The sequence below is a fragment of the Jaculus jaculus genome, chromosome 1, assembly GCF_020740685.1.
Source record: "Jaculus jaculus isolate mJacJac1 chromosome 1, mJacJac1.mat.Y.cur, whole genome shotgun sequence".
Lineage (NCBI taxonomy): Eukaryota > Metazoa > Chordata > Mammalia > Rodentia > Dipodidae > Jaculus > Jaculus jaculus.
The window spans coordinates 270,880,109-270,894,206 of NC_059102.1; the positions used below are offsets into that span (position 1 = coordinate 270,880,109).

General features: G+C 42.5%; 1 pseudogene; it reads right to left on the reverse strand.

Annotated features, from left to right (window-relative positions):
* Positions 1-508: 508 nt before the first annotated feature.
* The window catches only part of LOC101609383, a 145,644-nt pseudogene continuing 132,054 nt past the window's right edge, over positions 509-14,098 (reverse strand).

The following is a 14,098-nucleotide window of genomic DNA, read 5'->3' on the forward strand; positions in this document are numbered from 1 at the left end:
TATGACTTGGCTAATATCTCACCATGATAAGCAGTAAAGTTAAATTTTACTGTTTCATTTTGTCTCTATGAGCTTTCCACAGTGTTTTTTTTTTTTAAACTTTTATCTAAAGCAGTGGAAGTTTTTCTTTAGCTGAAATCTTCTTTTTTAACTTTCTTTACTGAAAACCAGTATGCCATTTGAGAATGATAAACTTATACTGAGCAACATAACTAAGGACAAATGAAGTCCATGGTATACTCCATTAGCATGCTGCTGTGGATTTCATAAAACAAGCCCTCCTCCACCAATTCCTGGCTCCTGGCAAGCAGAGATAAATTGTTATGCACTGTGGGATGATGCCATTAGCTGAGAACTTTGGTTTGTACAGTCGGCTACTGCAAAGGTTGCACTCCAAACCTGCTGTCCTGGCATCCCAAGTAAATCAGTGATGGTGGTTCATGGTGTCAGCTGTGTACCTTCAACACCAACCAAGCCAAGGTTTATTGTGCTGGCCCACTCCAATTAGTCAGGTTGCTTTATGTTCTAGGAAGCTGGAGTCCATCTTTGACTTCCTGTAGTCTGGCAAAAGCCAGTGGCTAATCAGGGTCTCTATCTGCAAGTCCATGATGTGTAGGTAGCATTTGTCAAAGGCAGACATCTTCAAAGCTTAGCACCCTGAGAATATCATAACTGTCATAGTCTCATTGGTTGAGACTTGGGCCAAACTACAGATCATATAGTTGTTGTCAAAATGAAGTCCTGGCTGCAGGCTGACACTTCTTTTTTTTCAAACCATTTCTTAAAATTTTTATTTATTTGCAAGCAGAGAAAGAGAGAGAGAAAGAGAGAGAAGAGAGACAGAGGGAGAATGGGCACACCAGGGCCTTTAGCCAGTGCAAACAAACTCCAGATGCATGTGCCCCTTGTGTAGCTGGCTTATGTGTATCCTGGGGAATTGAACTGAGGTCCTTTGGTCTCACAGACAAACACCTTAACTGCTAAGTCATCTCTCCAGCCACAGGCTGTCACTTTTATCTTCAAAGGCAGGCAATGGATTTAAGCACTTGCAATTGATTTCTCTCCCAACTGGCCAAGTCTTGATTTCACATTTGCCCACACTTAAGAGGATATAGTATCCAGGCCTGTGCAAGAGAGACTTGACTTTGCACTTATACAAACCCGTCTTGGTGACCCAGTCAGTATGTTCAGGCATGTCTCAGTAGATAAAGCCCATATTTTCATAGTGAAATCCACAGAGATACTTACTAAGATATCCAGTTCATTAGTATAGTCCACACTAAACACTGTCCCTGTGTTCCCTTCGAAGTGCTAGGTTCTGGCTCCAGCTCTCCATTCCTACCAGTCCACAGTGTTGTCAAAGGAGCCTGTCACAAGATTCTGTACATCAAACTTCAGCACTGCACAGGTCTCAATCTGTATACCATAAACTCCTCTCCTGTGCTTATAGACAGGTCACCTGACCCTGGACAGACAATTCCATCTTTATAGTTAAGTGCGCATACTCTGGCTCTGTATCCAATTAATGATGAGGTCTCAAAGGCTTCATGGTCCTTAAGTTGCTCCATCCTCAAAATAGCCTTCAAATAAACCTTCTTCCAGTGCCAAGCATCCTAAACAGAATCATCTATCTGCCAGCCCAAACTTGTATACACAGTTTGCCACCTCTCTGTATAGGCACTTGCCACCATATCCCAGTGTTCAGGGGAACAAGAAGCATGGCAATAAAGTCTGAGCATTTAGCTACTTCAACAAGTAAAATCTGAGGTCCAAGGGAAGGAATTTGAGGAAGTTCCACTTGAGGAGTCTCTAGATTATTGGAGAGATGCCCAAGCTAGACTGTCTCACTCAAGCTAAGCAGGTGATTCAGAGTTTCATTTGTCTGTGGTAGAACAAAATGTTGTATCAGTTCTGCTCAAAAAGACTAGCCAAGCAAGATTGCTGACCAGGCACCCTAGGTCCAGGATCTCACACCAGGCTCACATGAATTAGGTGCTGTTGGCTACCAGAGCCTCACAGAGCGTGGCCAGTTCACTCTGTAGCCATGGTGCCTGCGAGGTAGATGGAATATTACACAAATGCTCAGATATATAAAACAACAAAGGAACTGTCCTGTATGGAGAAGGAGCCTTGCAGAACCCTCTATCACAGACCCCTCTAGCCCTTGCTTTGGTAGCTTCCCAGTGTAAAGACTACTGCCTCACACCATCCTCATTCTAAGGTCAAATGCTGATTATGGTCCAAACTGATAGCTGTCCCTGTTCCCTGGAAGCTTGCCATCTCCTCAAGTAAATGGAGACAGAACACATAAGAAAAGTATACTCTGTTAGATGGATCAAGTGTCAGGAACCACAGCTGAGAGAGAGGCAACAATGTAGGTTTCTACAGAGTGAATAGGGTAGACTTTGCTAGAAAGGAGACATTTAAGTGATCAGGTATCTTGGGGAGGATTGTTCCCAGTTGTGGGAAGAATAAATGGGCACTGAGAGTTATAGCCACCCTCAGGTGAGAGCCACATCCAGTGTAGAAGAGCAGAAACTCCAGGGAGCAGAGTGGAAGGGTCAGTGAGGTAACAGGTTTGAAGACATCATGGACCTTGCTGTCCTGAGAGAGAGGTGACACTACAAAGAGTTAGAACCAGAAGACAAGATATGACTCACAGCTTCATGAAATCCTTCAGATTTCTGGCTTGACAACAGGCAAAGGTTGGCAAGAAAGAAAGACCTACAAAACCCAAATGTGCCTTGACAAAGATGTTGAGGGAAATCTCTACCTCTATGTAATATCCTTTTTATTTTACTATCTTACCATCATTGGGATTCACTTAATTTGAAACAGACTGAAGATGAGAGAAAAAGTTAAAGCACGTGTATGCACACCTACTCGAGTGTATGTGAGTGTATACATGAGCATGAAATGAGTAAATCCATGCATTTGAATATGCATGTATTAATGTGTGGAACACAAGTGTAAATGTGTCAGTGGGGCTGGAGGGATGGCTTAGTGGTTAAGTGCTTGCCTGTGAAGCCTAAGGACCCCGGTTCGTGGCTCGATTCCCCAGGACCCACGTTAGCCAGATGCACAAGGAGGTGCATGCATCTGGAGTTCGTTTGCAGTGGCTGGAAGCCCTGGCATGCCCATTCTCTTTCTCTATCAGTCTCTCTCTGCCATTCTCAAATAAATAAATAAAAATAAACAAAAAAATTTAAAAATTAATGTGTCAGTGTGTTGAGGGTGGGAGTGTATGACTGTATAAGAGCATGACAGTGTATGAGTGTGAATATGTGGTGTGAGTGTAGGGATAAGACTGTGGAAGCTTGTGTGTGTGTGTGTGTATCTGGACCTTGTTCTGCAGTGGGAACCTCCTTGTGGAGGCTCGAACTCAATCATGTGGACCAGTAGAGGGACTATGAGAAGGGCCACAGACAATCCTGAGGCAGCATGGTGAGTGGCTTTCAGCCACCACTCTTCAGCTACTGATCTCTGCCCCAGCCTTCTCCACCTGACATCCTCTTCAAGGTCAATTCTGTAGCTTCTCCAAGAAAAGCCACTCTACCTCAGCATACACTTCTTGTGTCTTGCCACCTTGAACTCTGGGAATATGTGGATTTCTTGAAGGCTTTGACTGTGTCTGGTTGATTCAGGTTATTCAAGAGCCTAACAGGTGCCTAAGACTTGGAAGAGCTGAATGTCTACTGAATGAATGGGAATCTTTTCTTTCTCTTTGTCTATATTCCCATCATAGACCTGTCTGCATGGAAACCATACTCTAAAGCTTTGCTCTGTACAATAGATGGGTGTGTTTTGTTCTGCTTGTGTGTGTGTGCATGATGTGTTTGTGTATGGATGTGTGCTTTTATGTGTGTGTGCACTTGTGTGTATATGTATATGTGCATGTATGTGGATGACAGAAGTCATCACTTGGAGTCATTCTCAATCTTTCTCCATGTTTCTTACTGAGACAGGGTCTCTCACTGATCATGAAGCTCACCAATTTGGCTAGTTTGTCTTGATGATCCACCTATCTTTGACTGCCAAGTACTAGGATTATTGGCACACATCACCATGCCCAACTTTTGCATGGGTGCTGGGGATCCAAACTTTGGTCCTCATGCTTGCACAGCAAGCACTTTACTGACTGAGCCATCCCTTTACCCCCAAAGGTTTCTTAATGATCAATCATTGGCCAGTTGATCAGATCTACTGGCCAGTCTGACTTGCTTGTCAATTCAGTTGGTGGCTAGAGTCTGCTTTGTGGTTTAGTCAAGGTGTTTTCTTTACTTTTTTCTTTTTTCTTTTTTTAATAGCATTATGGGATCAGAATTGAGTGTGAGAGAATTAGTAACAGGTCATTGCTGAGGCCTGGCCAGAGCATTGGATAATAGTGTCCATCAGTGGGAAATGCTCAGAATAAATTAGAGCCTAGAAAGAAGTTGACAAAAGGTGTCTACAAAGAATTTGCAAGAGGAAACAGAAACTGTGGGGAGTTGGGGTGAGAGAACAGATAGCATCAAGTGGAGCCCTGGTCTTCTTAGGCCCTCCTCTGCATAAGCTCTCACCCGCCCTTCTGGAGTAGTATCTTGGGCTCTCTTGGGGGTCATTTGGGCTGTGAGTTTCTGTTGTGCTGCTTTGCTGCCTAGGGAACTGTTTGGAAGAGAAATGCTTTGTGCAGATGACGCAGTGCACAAGATGGTCCCCGTGAGACTCTCAATGGGCTCTGAAGCACCAGAAGAATTGGACTAAGAAGATTCAAGGCTGGAGGAGAAATTGGACCACATGCCATCCTAGGAAGTGGGAGATTGTACATGCGTGGAGGAAGGAAGGGAGATCCTGTTGTGGACGGATACAGGGCAGGGTGGACTGTGCCTGTAAGGAGGTGGCTCTCTGTCTCAAGGTCTGGAGCTATTCCAGAGTAGGGAGAACAAAGTGGAGGGGAAAGGGTTCATGTGACACTCAGGAGACCAGTGTTCAAATTCTAGCTCCACCCCCTACTTGCTACCTGATGTGGGCAAATTGGGTCCTTCCACCTAATTCATATGGTAAAGTGCTTACTCTTGGCATGTCAGAATATGCATGTATTTGTAGCTATGTCTTTGAAAAAGTAGTTAAACTATAATGAGGCCACATGGATAGGAACTAACTCAATAACTAGAGTCCTGGTGAGAAGAAAAGATTAGAACACAGGCACAAACAGACGGAAAACTGTGTGAACACACAACCATCTGTCAGCTAAGAAGAGAAACTGCAGAAGAAATGAACCACCCTGCCAACACCTTGAATTTGCACTTCCAGCCTCTATAGTTGTGAGAAAATAAACGTCATCCAGCCATTCAATCTAGTACTTATGTATGGCAGCTCTAGAAAAGTGACACACTACCTAAGAGACCTTGAGCACACTGCTCCCCTCTCTTGGCCCCAATTTGCCCATTTGTAAAGTGAACGTGATACCACTCATCTCTCAGGGGTTTGAAGAGAAGTGAGAAAGGTGGCGTATGCAGATGTTCTCTGCAGTTAGCAAATGCCAGACAAATGCTCACTCTGACAGACTGTCTCTCATATTTACATTGCAAATGTCATGAGTGCCTACAATGTGTCAGACGATCTTCTAGGGAGTGAGCTTTATAGGGTCAGAAAGTACAGGAAAAGCTATCTCTGTCCTCCTAGAATTCTGCAGTAGAAAACAATAAACAGGTCAGGAAAATATGGGTTGTGTAAGAATAGGATAGATGTAGTGGTGAAAACAATCAAGGGAGGGGACAGGGCAGCTGGGATATGAGTGAGGCATAGTAAAGGATTTCAGATATTTACGTGAAGAGGTCTTCTCAAAAGAGGGATATTGATCAAAGACAGAAAGTTACTGGTGACACAGTCAAGTGCTTGTAGAAGAATGGCATTCAAAGAAGGGACAGCTGTGTCAAGGCTTTGAGACTTGGGTTAAGAAAGTACCAGTTTACTTGAAGCCCACAGAAGCTTGACTTCTACATTCTGGAGGGTTTTGGCATGTCTGCAGCTGTGTGAAATGAGTTCTTTCATTGCATACATCCACCCAAGTGGTCATCATCAGGGAGGCCCAGATCATGCACCTGTTGTTAGAAGGTTGGTTCAGGGAGACTTTTTTCTTATTTTTCTAGAGGGTAAGGCCTCAGAGTCTGGGTAGAATTAGTTACAAAGGCCTATTGAAGCTTTTTGACTCCTTGCTGCACCCATGATGCCTATAATTAGTTGGTAAGAATGAATATCTCTTAGAGCAGAGAAAAAGAAAGAGCAGGAGGCCAAGTGAACTGGGAAGCTGCTAGCAGGGCCAGAGTTTTTATTGCAAAAGAAAGGTTGTGAGCTCAGTGACCTGATCCAGCTATAACTGGGTCCTCTTGAGGAAATTGAAATCTCTTGCATGTATATTCAAGGAAATTGTAAATCACAGATAGGAAGAAAGAAGTCACCCCTTTGATACTGGCCTAGGTAGATGTTTGATATCTGCTTGTGTTAAGAAGTATGACCATGGCAGAATAAGGTGCTGTGAAGTTGGTCCACTTTTTTCTAGCTATATTTTCCCTGTGTATCAGAGTAACAAAAACTTTTTTGAAGATGGCCCATGCTTGTAATTACAGCATTTAGAAGGCTAGGCTGGGTTGCATAATGAGTTCCAACCTAGGCTAGGTCACCCAGAAAGAACCTGTCTCCAAAAATTTTCATGTTTAATATCCTGATCCTTTGTGGGGCTGGGGGTTACAGGTACACATGGCCATGCCTAGCTGTTTATGTGAGTTTTGGAGATTTGATCCCAGACAGTATTAGGCCCCCTCAGATCTCAGGCTTGCACAGAAAGTGCACCTACCACTCAGCATCTCTCTAGCCCTTGATCCTTTTAAAATCTTAATTAATTAGCACATTTTTTCATTATGCAATTTTTCATAAATATCGCAGCATAATATTTCATTATGTGCATGATTATAATTTACTACAACATTCCCTTGCTATCAGCTTGCAGTGATTGCTCCCCTCTATAAATAAGACTGTATGGAACATCCCTATGGATGTGGCTTCCTTTTCCTTTTTTTTTTCCTCTTCCAACATTCTTAGACCCTTTTCCCTAGAATCAATTTCCAGATGTAGAATAGAATTACTTTAGTAAAGGGTACAATTTCTTCAAGGCTGTCAAAATCAATGTGAATCATCTTTATTCTCTATTGGATCGCTTATTCCACTCACTTTTGTTTCCTCTGTAAATTGGAAAAGCATTCTTTCTGTCTTTACCCAGGATGCTGTCATACATGTTGAGTAGGACAGGTTCAAGGATACAGTTTTTTTCCTGTTGAAAGGTTCTCTACATTTGAAATTCCCATTTCTGTAAATTACAGTACTCTCTAACTCCATGTAAATTTAAAATTTTGTCCAATTATTTCTCTTAAAGTGGGATGCCTGAGAATTACCACTGATGCCTAAGTGTGCAGCATGTGTTTTCCTACTTGTGTGAATTTCCAAGCTTGATGTATTTAAGGAGAGATTTGAAAAGCATTTAGCACTGGTATCAGATTTATTTAGTTTTAATTATTTTATGTGAGTTGAATTGCTATGAGTAGCTTTGTGATGTTAGTTGCAAAATTTATTCTTCTCTTTTAAAGCAGGGTGCACTGCACAAAATAATCTTGAAATGGCTAGATATCATTATCTTTTCTTAAAAAAGAGTTTTTAAACTTATATTAGCCATAATGGGGTTTCTGCAAATAAATTGTCACATTTTGTTGCAAGATGCCAGAACTCCAGCTGAGCCTTCCCAAAGACTGGTGGGGGCAGGGATCTTGAACCATGTTTTTTTTACATGGTCACACATGTATATATGTGTACACACACACACACACACACACACACACACACACACACACACACCATTGTCCCTCTTTCAATGGAGCACAGTTTTCACTCTCTATAGAGGAGCAAGGACATAATTACTGGATAGTGACATGATTCTGAGTTCTGTGGCTGACAGTGTGGTTTCCACCAGTGCTGTAGGCTGACTGGGGAAAATAATTCTTTAAAAGCTCCCAATAAAAGACATAAATAAACCAGTGCAGAGCCAAGGGTCTGCTTAGACTCAGCCAAGTTATACGTCCCTGTGACATATAGTTGTTTCAGGACAATGACAAACATTTCTGACCATCCATAGGAAGCCACTGGGGGAGCTCTTGTTTCTCTCTAATCACTCCCAAAGCCTTTATGGCTAATAGTGTGTGTAATGAGTCCAGCTTTCTAGCCCCTGAGAGGAGCAGCAGGATTGTATGTAGGGAGGGAAGTTTTTTGCAGTTTGCCCAGCACTAATGGAACAGGTCCATGGTAAAGGAGGCAGATCACCTTCCATCAGAGATGGTGGGGAGAAGGGGCTCTGGAAATGAAACCAATGAGACAGGCAAGGCTGCTTGATTTGGACTTCAGCTCTCCAGCTCAAGGGAGCCAATGGTGACAAAGCAGGTGCTCAACCTGCTCCCTTGAGTAAAAAGATCACCTAAGCTGTTATTAATTTTCTGAGCTTATGTTGATAATTGTCCATTAGTCATAGGAAATAAATGACTAACAAGCCATGGAGCCTCTTTGTGATGATTAATATTCACTGTCAACTTGGTAGGATTTAGAATCACCTAGGAGACACATCCCTAGGCATATCTCTGGGGGTATTTCCAGAAAGGTTTAACTGAGGAGGGAAGACCCACCCTGAATGTGAATCACATTTTGAATGTGGGAGGCACCATCACATAGGCTAGAGTTCCAGGATGAATCAAAAGGAGAAATTAAGTAGAGTACCAGTACTCATCTCTTTCTGCTTTCTGAATGAGGATGCAGTGTGATCAGCACCTCAGGCTCGCCCAAATAAATCTTTCCTTCCTTACATGGGTTTTGTTACAGCAGTGAGAAAAGTAATTATTATGCTGTGTGTGCACAAATCCTGGCCTTGAACTTGGTACACAACAGATAGTAACTTAACCCAGGAGTTATCAAGTCCTTGTTTCTGGTGTCATCTTGCTAAAAGACTTTCAGTGCTTGAAGTAAGAATGGCTGAGCTCCTCCTCTGTGTCATCACCACGGTGCTTGATGTCAGGGCTTCACAGTTTGGGCTGGGCCTTATCAAAGCTGAGGGACTGTTGGTGCTTGAGTTACAGAGAAAGTACTAAGATGGAGTAGAAGAAACACATGTTGCTTCAACAGGCAAAAAAAAAAAAAAAAAAAAATTAACCCATATTATTGTCTTGGGCAGAACATTTCCCAAACAATAAGCATGTCTACATTTAGAGCTGAGTGAAATTTGACTCAAAAGTTTAAGCTGCAAAGGGACCAGACACAATGTATAAACAGAGATGCCAGGCCCTTTGTCCCATCCTAATCACCCATCAGAATTATGATTCAATGTTTGAAATATGATTGAATGGGGATTCAATATTTTAGCAAACGAGACCTTTCAGGTTTGCAAAGTAACCTAGACAATGGCCGCAATCCACATGTCAGAAGTGTTACCTCCAGCAAGATAGGGGGAAGCAAACAATGTAGTGCTCAGTGGTGTGACCTCTAAGATGGTGGTGTTTAGGTTAACTAGGAGCAAACATTCTGGACTTGTGGCCTAATATGATGTTTTTGGTCAAACTCTTGAAAGCTGGCCTCTGAATAGGTAACAGATTGCAGGCCCAGACTATATTTGTATTTTGTTCCCTGGTAATGGGGACACTGTCTCACTTGGACCAGCACCATCCACAACATCCGGCAAGTCATTAGGAATGCAGATTTTTCCATGTCAGAAGCTCTCAGGTGGAGCTGTCAATCTGCATTGTGAGGGGGCCATCAGGTGACTCTGATGCAAGTGTCAGACACCTGAGATGGGGGTTAATTACAGCAACAAAGGCAGGAGGCTACCTGGGTTAAATTGGTAAGAAGAAGGATTTGGGGAGCTTATGGTGCCAGAGTTCCTCATACCAGGTCTGTGGCTTAGAGATGCAAGAGGAAGCTTCACATATCATTGTCACATGTGAGGCCACTAGTGAGGGAATGCCAGGAGAGTGTGATGTGGAAATGGAATGTGGCTGTACTCCTAAGGCTGAGGGTCTTTAAAGCCCACCACTGATGAGGGTTGGGAGTGTCAGAGATTACAAGTGGCAGGAGAGGAGATACCAATATCCAGGAATGCTCTAGGGACATTTGGATGGTACTTACTTTTTCAGAGCCAGGCTGTAGCTATGTCCACAATACCAATCTGTCTCCCTCACAGAGCAATGCTGGGCAGAGGTAGAGAATAAAGCTAAACACTCTCAACTGGCTGTGGGTCCAGCCATGTTCAGATGCTTGTCCTGCCACACAGATGACATCTTTCTCCCAGTCAATAAACACGATGTGCAGCTGACTGTGGAGTTATCCAACATACAATGTTCAAAGATCTCTTTTATTGTCAAGCAGAGACTCCCTTTCCTGGGAGGGCAGCAATAAAACACTCACAGTACTTTGGTAGAAATAAATGAGGAACAAGCCAGATATATGTCAGGTGCCTGGAGCCCTTCATTTGTGTGGGTTATGTTGCTGCTTAGAAAGACCCATACTGGCAGCTACTTGTAGAACCCACTGCCAAGCCTGCCTACATTTCTGACTTCTAACTCAAAAAGCATAATCTTTTCTTTTTTCTTCTCTTCTTGAGATACTGACCAGAATCATAAGCATGCTTGCCCCGGCACTTTGGGCTTTCTCACACTTTTTTTTTTCTTCAGTGAATCTCCTTTGTTTTACTCACACATACAAAAAGACCCAAACTGAACAGCCTTAACACAGGTACTCCCTAAGGTCTCTCTATGAAAGAATCCCTGACTACTTGAGAAGTGGCAATGGCCCGGAGAATCCACATTGTAGAGAGCTAGTCTAAACTGACTTTGAGAAGGATTGAGTAGCCACTAAGTCCCTATTTTGACTGGATTTGTTCAGTGAATTATCCCCTGCTTCTGGTGAGAAAACTTCATCCACTTTTTGGATTCCAGAAGGTAGAGGTGGAGGATGGCGTTTTGACCTAAGCAGGGATATTACTGAAACTTTGTTTAATTTGAACAAAATCAAATATTTTGTGGGTCAGTGTAGGTTGATGGACCATCACTTTATCTAGCTTGCTTTGACATCCTATACAGAGTTTAACTTTGTTACACATTTTTGGTAGAAATTAGACATTTCAAAACCAGTTTCCATTATGCTATTAGGTTTCTTGCATTTTACTTACAGTGAAGAGACTCTGGAATCTCACATGAGATACCTGAAATTATTTTTTTAACCTTTTATCATGAAACCTTGAGGCATATCCAGAAATGGATAGAGTGGTACTATGAAAACCTGTGATGTGTCACACAGCTTTAACAGTTACCAGAGGATGGGTTTTAGATTTGTTCACACCTACTTCTCTCAACCCCTTTCACTCTCTCTCTCTCTTTTAAGGTAGGGTCTCACTTTAGTCCAGGCTGACCTGGAACTCACTCTATAGTTCCAGGCTGGCCTTGAACTCACAGATCCTCCTACCTCTCCCATCCTGAGTGCAGGGATTGTAGATGTGCCTCATCATGCCTGGCTCTCTTTCATTCTCATATGCTTACTTGGAAGGTAACCTCAGTCTTCACATCATTGTATCTACGTATGATTCAGGTTGTATTTAAATATAATAGTCTTTAAGAAAGACAATCACAATAGTATTATCATATGCAAAAATTAAAATGTCTATCACAAGTATCAAATATCCATGTGTTATTTAGCTTCTTGTCTGAATCACTTTTGTTATTGCTATGTTTGAATCAGAATTCAGAGGATTTTTATACTTTTTCATTGGTAGACATGTTCTGAGAAGGTGATTTGAAATAATGCCTTGCACACAGCACACTTTGACTTGTTTATATTCAGAAATGCCACGTAAATGACAAGGGGCTGAGGCCACTATGATGTCCCTTCACAGCCCAGCAATTGGCCCACTGAGTACATCATCTGCCAGATTCTGGCAGTACAGGCTAGGAGCACAGGTGGTAGAAGACACGAAGAGCATAGGTTGCCAGGCTTGCAGCTCGGCTGAAGCTGTGCTCCTCCTAAAATTTTGATATGCTTCAAGTGCTAGTAGGCAAAGACCACCATGGAGTCTACTTGATGTGGAGCTGAGGATCCACGTGGGAAAATTCTTGATTAAGGGATGAAAGTTGCTCCAAACAATGGGTTTGAGAGTGGGACTGACCATCACCTGGTTCAACACTATGGACCCAGTTTGCCTACTAGAAGCATGCAGTGTGACCCATTCAGACCTTGGAATGTGTGGTGTGATGGCTCTGAGTCTGAAAATAGGAGGAGAATAGTGTCTATTACTCAGGTCATTTCCTTTTTCAAGGTTGGAGGCTTTTTGAAATTTCCCTAGGACTTTAAGGATTCAAGTTCTAGCACTGGGAAACCAAAGCAAAGTAGCTGAGTTTGATTAAGGCCCATGGTCTATGTATAGATGATCAAATTTTAGAAAGACATATTTATGCCTTGGGACACAGGCATGAACACCTCTGACCCCTTCATAGGTAGGGAGCAGAAGAGAAGATCCACTCACCCACCCACCCACCCACCTACCTATGCAACCCATTTCTGTTCTCTCCACATGTCTATGTTTTCCTGCTTAGCAGGTAAATTCTTTCCACAGGACTGGGGACAAAGCTACAAGGAGTCTCAGATTATTCTACACTACTGTAAGGGGAATTTCTTCCTCTCATCATTTGTATGTTAATCCTAGTGAACTTGAGCCTGACTGGTTATTATGCTTTCAATGTGAAATAGCCCTCACAGACTCATGTGTTAGAACACTTGATCTTCAGATGGTAGCACTGTTTGGAACCTTTTGGACACGATGCCTAACTGGCAGGTGTATAATCTGGCTCTACTTCTGGTACTGTTATCTGCTCGCTGTTCAGGGCTATACTTCCTGGAGTAGCTGCCACTTGACGCTCCCGACATCATAGACTAAGGTACTTCAGCTTTTCTGCCATTGTGAACTGCATTCCCTGAACCATGAGCCAAAACGAATCCTCCCTTACTTGCCTTGTCTGTTATTTTGTCACATTCATGAGAAAAATCACTAATGAACTAACCTTCTTAAATCACATGTCCACACCACACCAGTGATCCAGGAAAACAGGGATAGTCTAAGAGGTAGATGCAGGTCAGGTATCCACCTGTGTAATCAGACAAGAGAAAAAGGAACATTAAGGTCAAGAGAAGCAAATAATCACTTCCATTCTACATTTCCTTACTCCATTCATATACATACAACTCCAAGTGAAAGCATCTAGAGCTGGAGAACATATATTGTGAATGGGGGATCAGCCCCAGTGGCCATGTTTAGAATGTTACTGTTCAACTCACTCAATTGTATGTAGTATGGTTAACTCTTTCAACACCATATCAATCCAGTTCTGGGATCATCTCTAGCAGAGAGGAAATAGAAACTAGAGCAAATAGTGGTCAACAGATATGAAAATAGTTATATCCACATCATCAGCTAGGACCAAACCCTTGTCTTTCCTTCAATGCACAAGTCACCTCCAAGTCAAACCAAGTATCACCTAGACTTCCTGTCCTCCTCACCCCTCACATTTCTCCATGAGGACTTGCATTAATGTGACCTCAATTTAAAAAGGCAGGCAGGAAGTGTAGGTATTAAAGAGAAAGTGGGGCTATCAGAAGAGGTAAACATACAATTCTGGTTCTTCTATGGTGTACATGGGCATGCGTGCACACACACACACCCTGGAACGCATGTCCAGCATACATATATAAGCATTATCTAATTCAATGCTCTATTAAAAAGTTCTGAAGTTGAGCATATAGTTTGGTGACAATTGATAAAACTCTGAACATCATCTCTTGCTCTAAGAAACTTGTAAGGAAGGAATATCATTGTTTACTCAGCAAATCCTGAGAGAGTCTGAAAAACAAAGGAGACCTTTCATCGCCTTTGAAAACTTTTCCAAATCTTGTGAAACTAGTCCAGTATTAACCTGTAGCTAATGTTGGTGTGGATTGAATGTAATAACAATCTATGTATACAATATGGTGGTTCACTTTATAG